The sequence below is a fragment of the Rousettus aegyptiacus genome, unplaced genomic scaffold, assembly GCF_014176215.1.
Source record: "Rousettus aegyptiacus isolate mRouAeg1 unplaced genomic scaffold, mRouAeg1.p scaffold_m13_p_13, whole genome shotgun sequence".
Taxonomy (NCBI): Eukaryota; Metazoa; Chordata; class Mammalia; order Chiroptera; family Pteropodidae; genus Rousettus; species Rousettus aegyptiacus.
The window spans coordinates 69,352,005-69,361,238 of record NW_023416288.1 but is presented as its reverse complement, the minus strand read 5'-3'; the positions used below and the strand labels follow the sequence as shown (position 1 = coordinate 69,361,238).

General features: G+C 31.3%; 1 long non-coding RNA gene across 1 annotated transcript in view; it reads left to right on the top strand.

The window, feature by feature from the left end:
* Nucleotides 1-379: 379 nt before the first annotated feature.
* The window catches only part of LOC107503208, a 68,085-nt gene continuing 59,230 nt past the window's right edge, over nucleotides 380-9,234 (top strand). The window contains exon 1 of the long non-coding RNA XR_001595167.2: nucleotides 380-445. This is a non-coding gene — a long non-coding RNA (uncharacterized LOC107503208). The remainder of the gene's footprint in view (nucleotides 446-9,234) is intronic.

Here is a 9,234-nt window from a genome sequence, read left to right as displayed (position 1 = left end):
GTGATGCTTCAGTAAAATATGCATCTTCCTACCACTGGGGGGATGACAACCCCAGCTCCTTACTCAGCCTCTTTGAAACCACCTCAGGTGATTCACTTCATTATAGCCTGGTTAAGAGTGAAAATCTAGGCATCTGTGATGGTTAATTTTATGTAAACTTGGCTGGGCCACTGTACCCAGCTATGTGGTTAAACATTATCCTAGATGCTTCCATGAAGGTTTTTGGTTTATTGGTTTGTTTTAATGAAGCTAACATTTAAATGGTGGACTTTGAGCAGGTTGCCCTTTGTAGTGTAGGAGAGCTTCAGCCAATCAGGTGAGGCCTTATTGGAACATAGACTGACCTCACCTAAGCAGGTAGGAGTTCTGCCAGTAATCCGCTTTGGACTGCAACTCTTCCCCTACTCTCCAGTCTGCCAGTGTTCTCCATCAGACTTTGGATTCGGTAAGTCTTTACAATCGCATGAGCCAATTCCTTAAATCTGTTTCTGTCTCTCTGTCTGTCTGTCTGTCACCATTTCTGTCTTTCTATATATATATATATATATATATATATATAAAAGCATCCTCTTGGTTGTATTTCTTTGGAGAACCTTGACTAATACCATATCCTAGCTGCCTTTCTTGGAATAAGTAAGGATTAAGATATGTTTTTATCTTTGGTGTTTGGGTGGAATAGAGTGGTTATTTTCTAAAAGTTTTCCATCTTGCTAAATTGAATCTTTAGTGGTCCTTTGGTTAGAGAAAGTACACAATTGGGGGGAAGGGGTTGCCCCTCTAGGTTAAAAAAATACCACCCACCTGTGAAGTTTCTGGGTCACTTCCACCGAGAAGTCTGAGATGTAGGAAGCAACAAAAAAATCCAAGGAACTCACCATCATGTAATTCCTCAATTCCTGTATTCTCACTTCTCTATATCTTTTATTTTGAATATCCTAAAATGATTAGTATCTATTATATTTTCTCTCTTTTTCCCCCCTACCTTTCTTTTGATTTCTCTGTTGTTTTATTTTTGTTCTCAATATTTCCTATTATTTGAGATGAATTTAATTCCCCAGCATATCTTCTCATTTAATCTTAACTACTGATATGAGTCTTTCTGATATTTTTATATTCTTTACTTGGTTCAATAACCCCTTTCATAATTATTTTCCTGTTTACTATTAATTTATATACTGAGTAAAATTTGTTTTGCGAGCTTTCTAAATGTCACTCAATGCTTTAGAATATTTTATTACATTTGAGGTTTTGTGTTAATTTTCCTCATTTTATGATTTGATGAGATTTTTTCATCACCTTAATACTTTATTTTCATTTATCCTCCAGTGGATGCTACTTGATTATACCGAATATTGCCCAATAAGCTGTATATTGTCTCTAGTCAAGCAGTAGATAAATGCATATGGAAAATCCATTAGAAAATATTTTTCTATAGCTTTAAAATATCCATTTAGCCTGTCTTCCCTTTTTCATTTATGAGCAGTACATTTGAAAATTTAGCTTCAATAATTATCTAATTCCTTCATATATGAAAATTTGTGTTTTTTTGTGATTTTATAATCTCATGATATTCTCATCAACTTTTTTTTCTACCTGCCATGTTTCAGTTTACATCTAATCAGCTCTAATAACACTATTTGTATAACACTTGATAGTTCACAGGTGTTTAAAATATGCAACCTAATTCAATCTCTGTTACATACATAATTGTGCCCTTTTCGGGTAAAGAATATCAGAAATTTAGAGAGTTTAATTCTTACCTAAAATCATATTACTCTTAAGAAATAAAACCGAGGCTTAGATATATTTTATTATTCCAAGTTTGTTTATCTTTAAATTAATCCATAGTTACCAAAAAATCTGCTTCTCTGTTCACTGAAGCCGAATCTCTATTTTTTGCAAAGCCTTATTGTGCATACTACATTGTATGAAAGAAAACTCTGATGCCCTAGTATATAGTCTACTTAAAATTTCAAACAATATTTTATAATTTCTGCTGATTATTTCTAATTTTATGGAAGTACTCATATCTTATCAAAACGCTCTTCTAAAATTAAATATATGTGAGGCCTTTATTTGCATTCACAATATTAGGCACTATTTATCAATTAAGTGAAGTCCAGTTCATTTCCCCAATGAAGCGAACAACTGAAAGAGTCTTATATCAAGTCTTTATAACAGCTATTTATTGACCTCCTAGTTCTGTTAAATTTTATGCTAAAATCTGGGAAAGTTAAAGATGAGTAAGGCATGATTCTTCAAAAAAATGATTTCTGAAGAAATAGGTAATCGTAATTCTTCCCAAACTTTTCTAAATATTAGAAAAAGAAGGAAATGTTACCATTTTGTTTTATTAGGCTGGCCTAATTGGAAAACAAAATGCAACCAAAATATAAGAAAAGTCAATTTTCCTCATGAAATATTCATGTAAAAGTCCTAAGCAAAATAATAGTTTAACAAAACTGTTCCAAACAATATATTGTGACACTATAAGGTTGATAATGGGAACACAAAGTAGCTTTGTATTATCAAATTAAAAAAAAAAATTACTACATAACAATATTTCCTCTTCTTCCACTTTCCAATAACGATTTCCTCACTTCCTTCCTAAGTCTCACCAGCAGTATCTTCCACATCCAGATATCTGCTAACACTCTGTTCAAGGCAATTTAGGTCATTTCTATCATGTCTACCATCCGCCAGTCTCCACCCTGTGCATGGTTCCAAAGTCATTTCCACATTTTAGGTATTGGTTACAGGAGTAAGACTACTTCCTAGTATCAGAATTTGCATTAGTTTCCTATTACTGCTAACAAACTACCACCAGTATAATGGTTTGTAACAACCACACTATTATACTGATTGTGAGAGTGTCTGACATCTTAGCTGAGCCTTCCGCTTTGTGGGGGGAGGGGTCTCACAAGGTTGCAGTCAAGGACTCAATTGAGTTGTGGCCTCATTTGAAGGTTTGAATGGATAAGAATCTACTTCCAAGTTCACTCAGTTTGTTGGCACAATTCTTTTTTTATGTGCGGCTATAGACCTAGAGCCACACCTTCTTGCAGGTTGTTCCTGGAGGCCACGTGCATTCCTTGCACATGTCAATTTTCCTAACTAGTCTCTTACCTCAAACCTGCGATGAGAATTTCTAGCCAGTTACTAACAAAATGAAGTCCTGTCAAATATAACATAATCACGAGAGTGATATTTCATCACTGTTGTCTTCTTTTGGGTAGAAACAAGCCACGAGTCTCACCTTTTGGTTTGACTGCCACACTTTCTAAATGCAATATTTCTGAATTTTTTACTTGAATGGGTGTATTAAATTTTGTCAAAGACTTTGAGTATATCTAGTTACTAAATCCATCACATATTTTTTCTTATTATCAGTGTGGAAAACTATACTGATAACTTCCTGATGTTCGAACAAACTTTATGTCCTAAGATAAACCTCATTTGATTAAGATGTATTATATTTAATATATTTTCCAGTCTGAGTTAACAGTTTTATTGAGGCTTTTTGTATGCATGTTCCTCAGAACTACTTTTTTCCCGTAATATTTTTGTTAGGTTTTAATACTACAGTTATTACACTAGCCTTGTAAAATTAAAGTGAGTTAGGATATGTTCCCTTTTTCTCTATAGTCTTAAAAAATTTGTATAGGATTGGCACTAATTCTTTTAATTATTATAATTGACTACTGAAACACTTCAGCCCTGGAATTTTCTCAATGGAAATTTCTTTAATCAAAATTTTAATTTTAACATAATACTATTCAAATTTTTTATTTATTTTGTCAGTTTCAGGAAGTTGTATTTTGTAAGAAATTTTTAAAATTTACCTATTTATTGAATTAATAGATATAAAGTTTCATAATATTTCCTTATTCTTTTAATGACTAAGATTTGTTTTTATGCAGAAAGTAGTGATAATCATACTTTCATTTCAATTATTGTTAATTTGTATTTTATTTCTGTAATGGGCTTATATGTAGTACCCAAAAATCCATAGGCAAATAACTAGCCCTAATATAATGGCGTTGGAAGGTGGGGTCTTTGGGAGGTAATTAGGTTTAGATGAGTTTATTGGAATCAAGTCCCTTTGCTGGGATTAGTATCTTTGTAAGGAGAGAAACACCAAAGCTAATTTTCTCAGCTACATGGGGACACAGTGAGAAGGCAGCCATCTGCAAAGCCAGGAAGAGGGCTCTTACCAGAACCGAACCATGCTGGCACCCTGATCTCAGACTTCCTGCCTCCAGAACTGTGAGAATAAATTTTTATTATTTAAACCATCCATTCTCTGGTGTTCTGTTATGGCAGCTCAAGAAGACTAATGAAGTTCTAGTTTTGATTATTATCTCTGGGGTTCTATTAATTTTATTAATCTTTTTGATAACCAGTTTTAGCTTTGTTTTTACCTATTGTTTGTCTCTTTTCTATTATTTTGAGTTCTGCTCTCATAATTAGTTTTTCTTTCCTGCAATTTAATTTAGGGTTAGTTTCCTCTTCTAGTTTAATAGGGTAAACATTTAGACAAATAATTTTAAGTCTTTCCTCCTTTGTAATGTTAACATTTATAAGTTTTTCTTTATTCACTGCATTAGCTGTACTGACAAATTGTTTTCTTTTGAAATAATTTATTTAAAATCATTTCAAAATTGTTCTTGTGGTTTCTCCTTGACTATTGTTTCTTTAAATTAGTAGTATTTCCCACCGTGAGGATTTTCACATGTGTAAGAATATTTTTTACATGAAATTTTTATTGGTTGTTCATTTACTTCTGATTGTGTCTTTGTGAGAAACTCTTCTAAAATCTATTGAAGTTTATTTTATACCCCTGAAAATGTCAAGTTTAGCGAACATTCCAAGTGTACTTAAAAAAAAGTAACACGTATTTAACAGATGTTGAATGTAGTAATCTGTGAATGTTAGTTCAAGGGATTGATATTGATTTTGTATGATTTTTTTTGTATATTGATTTAATTATTGAGAAAGGACTATTAAAATCTATATTTTTTAAATTTTTATTTTATTACTTTCAAGTATACATTGGTTAAACATTTATATAATTTATATAAATTTGTCTTTTTTCCCTTTAGTTCTGTCCATTTATGCTTTATGAGTTACAGTATTTTAACAGATATTATAGCTTCCTACTAAATTGCTCCTTTTATTATTATAATGTTCCTCTTATGTCGTGTAATACATTTTGCTTTGAAGTCTTCTCTGTCTATAGCCAGGCCAGTTCTTCTATGCTTGGTTGTTGCTACATGTTTCATTTTCCATTTAATTATTTCCAACATGTCTGTCTTTTTATTAACATTGTATAAACAGCTTGTAGTTATGTTTTTTTTTTAATCCAGTTTACAAATTTGGATGTTCAGTTCACACAGTTAATTCTAGATTTGATATTTAGGTTTAACTCTACCATATTGCTAATTGCTTTTCAATTCTCCATTTATTGTTTTGTTTCTCCATTCTTGGTTTCCTGCCTTCTTTTGGGTTTATTGAAAGTTTTTACAGTTCCATTTTGTCTCCTCTACAGTCTCCTTAGTTCAACTATTTTTTTTTATTTTTTACTTGCGCCAGACCTAAAAATATGCATCTACCTTCATATGCTCTATTTTTGATCAAGTCTTCAAAAGTTACAATCCATATCTGACATTTCGCCCTTCTCAATTCATACTAGACTCTTCCTATTATCCACTTCCCGTTTTCATTAACTGCTTCCCATTTTCCACATTACACATGTAATAACCTTTAAACTCTATAAACCTATTTACATATCCCAAATCCTTTGTGTGACTATTATGTATTTTTTAACTTTAAAAAATTTCTTATTTTTAAAAAGGTTTAATATTGATACATAATATTGAAATTACAGTTTTTCTTTTTTCTTTCAGCTGTTTTAAAGATTTTCATTATTTTCTTATAAAACATCAACTGTCATTGCTATCTTTGTTTCCTGATAGACCATCTATCTTTTATCTTTGACTTCTCCACATTTTTTTCCCTTAAATTTGGTGTCCAGTTATATGATTCTGATGAGCCTAAGTATGATTCTGTTTATAAATTTATCTTGCTTATATATATAAATTAGTGGTAGTTATAATATTTTGGAAGTTATAAGTCATTATATCTTAAAATGATTTTCTAACTTTTTAATTCTGGTACACCAGTTATATGTATGTAGACAATTTGATTTGTCTCAAAGGCACTGTTAACATATTTTTTTTCTCTTTAGTTTTTTTCTCTTTAGTTTTCATAATCGGTATGTCTCCTTTTTTTTTTTTTTTTTTTTTTTTTTTTTTTTTTTACTATTTTCAATCCGAATGGAGTTTTTGTTTCTGATATTGTACCTTTTGGATCTAAATTTTCCTGTCGATTCTTTGTATAATTTTCATGACTTTGCAGAGATTATTGATTTTCATCAAGAATATATTTTTATGTATTTTAACATATTTTATTATTTTTTAAATATAATTTGTACTTTAAAATCTCTGCTATATCCACAATCATCTGATTCATCTTGGATTTAGCTTCTGTTGTCTGTGTTTTATTTTGATTATAAATTGTAATTTTGTTTCTTAATGAGTCTATTAATTTTTAATGAAACATTGAACATTTTATATAATATATTGTAGAAGCTCTGAGTTTTGTTATTTTCCTCTGAAGAATCTTGATTTTTAGTATAGCAGGCAATTGAAATAATGGGCGATCGATTTCAACTTGTGTTCTCGAAGTTTCCAAGATCCTTTGCCTTTGCTGGACTCGATTCCCTGTGAACTTTTTCATGGCTTAATTAGGCCTTGTTAGGGAAGGTCTGAGGTTTGGTGCTTACTCCTAAATTTTCTCTGATATATTAATAAGATTTAAAGATACATGTTTACTATAACACCAAATTCTGATTTCTGCATCTTCAGCTCAGCGGGATAACTATGCTCTGCTTGGATTTTATTTCTCTGTGCCACATTGGGAAATTGTCTTAAGTCATGGAATGAGATTGTTAGCTCACCTCATTATTGTCTCTTCTTGCAGACATCACAGTCTCATAGTACCTATTGTCCATGTTTTCAGAACAGTCATAATTTTGAACACTATTATGACTGTTTATATTGCATATACCAGTTTTTCCTTTCTGATTGAAAGCGGAATTCTTGTTCATTTTTATACTTTTTTTTGACCCAGCAAATAATTTTTTACTGTTTTCAGCAATGATGACATCATTGACATAAACAAAAATTTTAAATTAATTAATGATAATTATGTTAATAATAATAATCAGTATTAATTCTATGCCATAGCACATAGGGAATTGCAGTCAAATAGGAAAGATTTTTAAGAATGCTGGTAAAAGAGTGGTTTCTCTAAGAATGGAAAATATGCTTCCATGACCTACTTCTAAAAACTATCGCAAACTTTAGTTCAGAGAGAGCAAATTGGATTTAATAACAATTAATTGGCAGTACCTACTGGGCTGCTGTGTTGAGAGGGTCACTGAAGAAACATCTGGTATTATGAGAAGAGTTTAAGACTCATTAACATGCAGGCCCAATGGAGGGTGTTGGTACGTGGTACATTATCATAATTCTTGCATTGCTCATCTACATAAATTACAGAGACAAAAGTCTCAATCATGCAAAGAGTATTTTAGATATTTTCTTTTTTTTTTCAGGAAAATGTGCACAATTCTATAACTGGGTATTATGAAGCAATTGTAGGGTGCTTAATTCTGTCCACAATTACAGCAAAACAACTTTAAAATACTAAGAGAATAATTCCATTTAGAAAAAAAGACATTTCAATCAATATTAAATACAAGCTAACCTCAAGACTTTTGGGTCCTGACCAAAGAATTGTCTCTGCCTCACAGAGCCCATGGTGTACTGTCAGAATCTGCTTTGTTTCTTTTGTATGAATCTTGGTACTGTAATTACACGTTGGCAGTTCTTTATTGGTTGGCATGTAGACTAACTTTGAATATGGTCAACTACCAGGAGTTTGATGAAATGATAGTAAGATTAGAGAATACTTTAACAGTTTCACTAGTTTCCTGTGGTGTTTGGTTGACCATAAGGACCAATAAATGTAGCAATTAACAGAAGAATATCTTATTTTGTACAGCTCTGCCACTTAAAATGTGTTGTTACATATTCATATATTTGACTTCGCATTAACCCTGATGGTAAGATGGTCAAGAATGATTATTCTCCTTTCAGAATTGATGAGAGGTTAAGTGATTTGCATCAGGCCTTCAAGCTCGTAGAGTTTAGTTAAGATTTCTGAATCCAAATGAAATGCTTTTCCCTTTCTACTGTACTGTCTCTTTACTCTAGCAAATATTCCCTTAAAGATAGGAAATGGTTCCTCTGCTGCTTAGGTTTACATGCTATTTAACTTTACTTTAGCTGCCAGTTCTTTCTGTTTATTCAAATTTCTACTTGAATGACACACTTATGATCCTACCTTGGTATATTACAGAGTAGAATGTGTGCTGCCTTATATACACCAGATGTAGCCTACAAAAACTGCTCCATCTATGAAGTTCAATGTAAATGCAAAATATCATTAGTGTTATTATTGTGTAAGTACTCAATGGTTAATAAACATTTTAAAGATTTTCTCTCTCATGAAGCAGCTATTATTTGTAACCCATAAGATACTTAAATAGCAGCTATTCCACTTGATTTCATATCACAGAAGAGAGCTCTTCTTAACCAAAGGTGGTATTTTAGAGAATAAGACACTGGTTTAAGGAATAGAAAAGAAAAATGAGATTCCATTAATTTTGCTCAATAGTTAGAACTCTGTAATGATGTGATCTGAGGGTTGGCATAATGTGTACCTTTTCATTACTTTAAAATGAAATTAAAAAATTGTAAATAGAATAATATCGTGTTATATTGCACTTAAAAAAAAAACTTCCCCTAAATATGCATACTTTAGCGTATTTGGAAACCATGACATGAAATTTTTCATTATTAATCAAATGTAAAGGCTCCAATTAGAAATATTTTATTATCATGGTTACTGTGTAACTCAAAATTGATAAAATTTCATTTTCTTTAAAAAATATCATAGAGGAGATCCATTGATATTATCTTTCTCAATAGTAAACTTCTATAATGCCTCCTTTAGCATTTGCAACATAATGTAACTCTCAGTAAGAATATAGCCAATTATTTGGGAGGAGGAATTCAAAAGTTTGTGGGAACAGCTATCTTTGTTAAG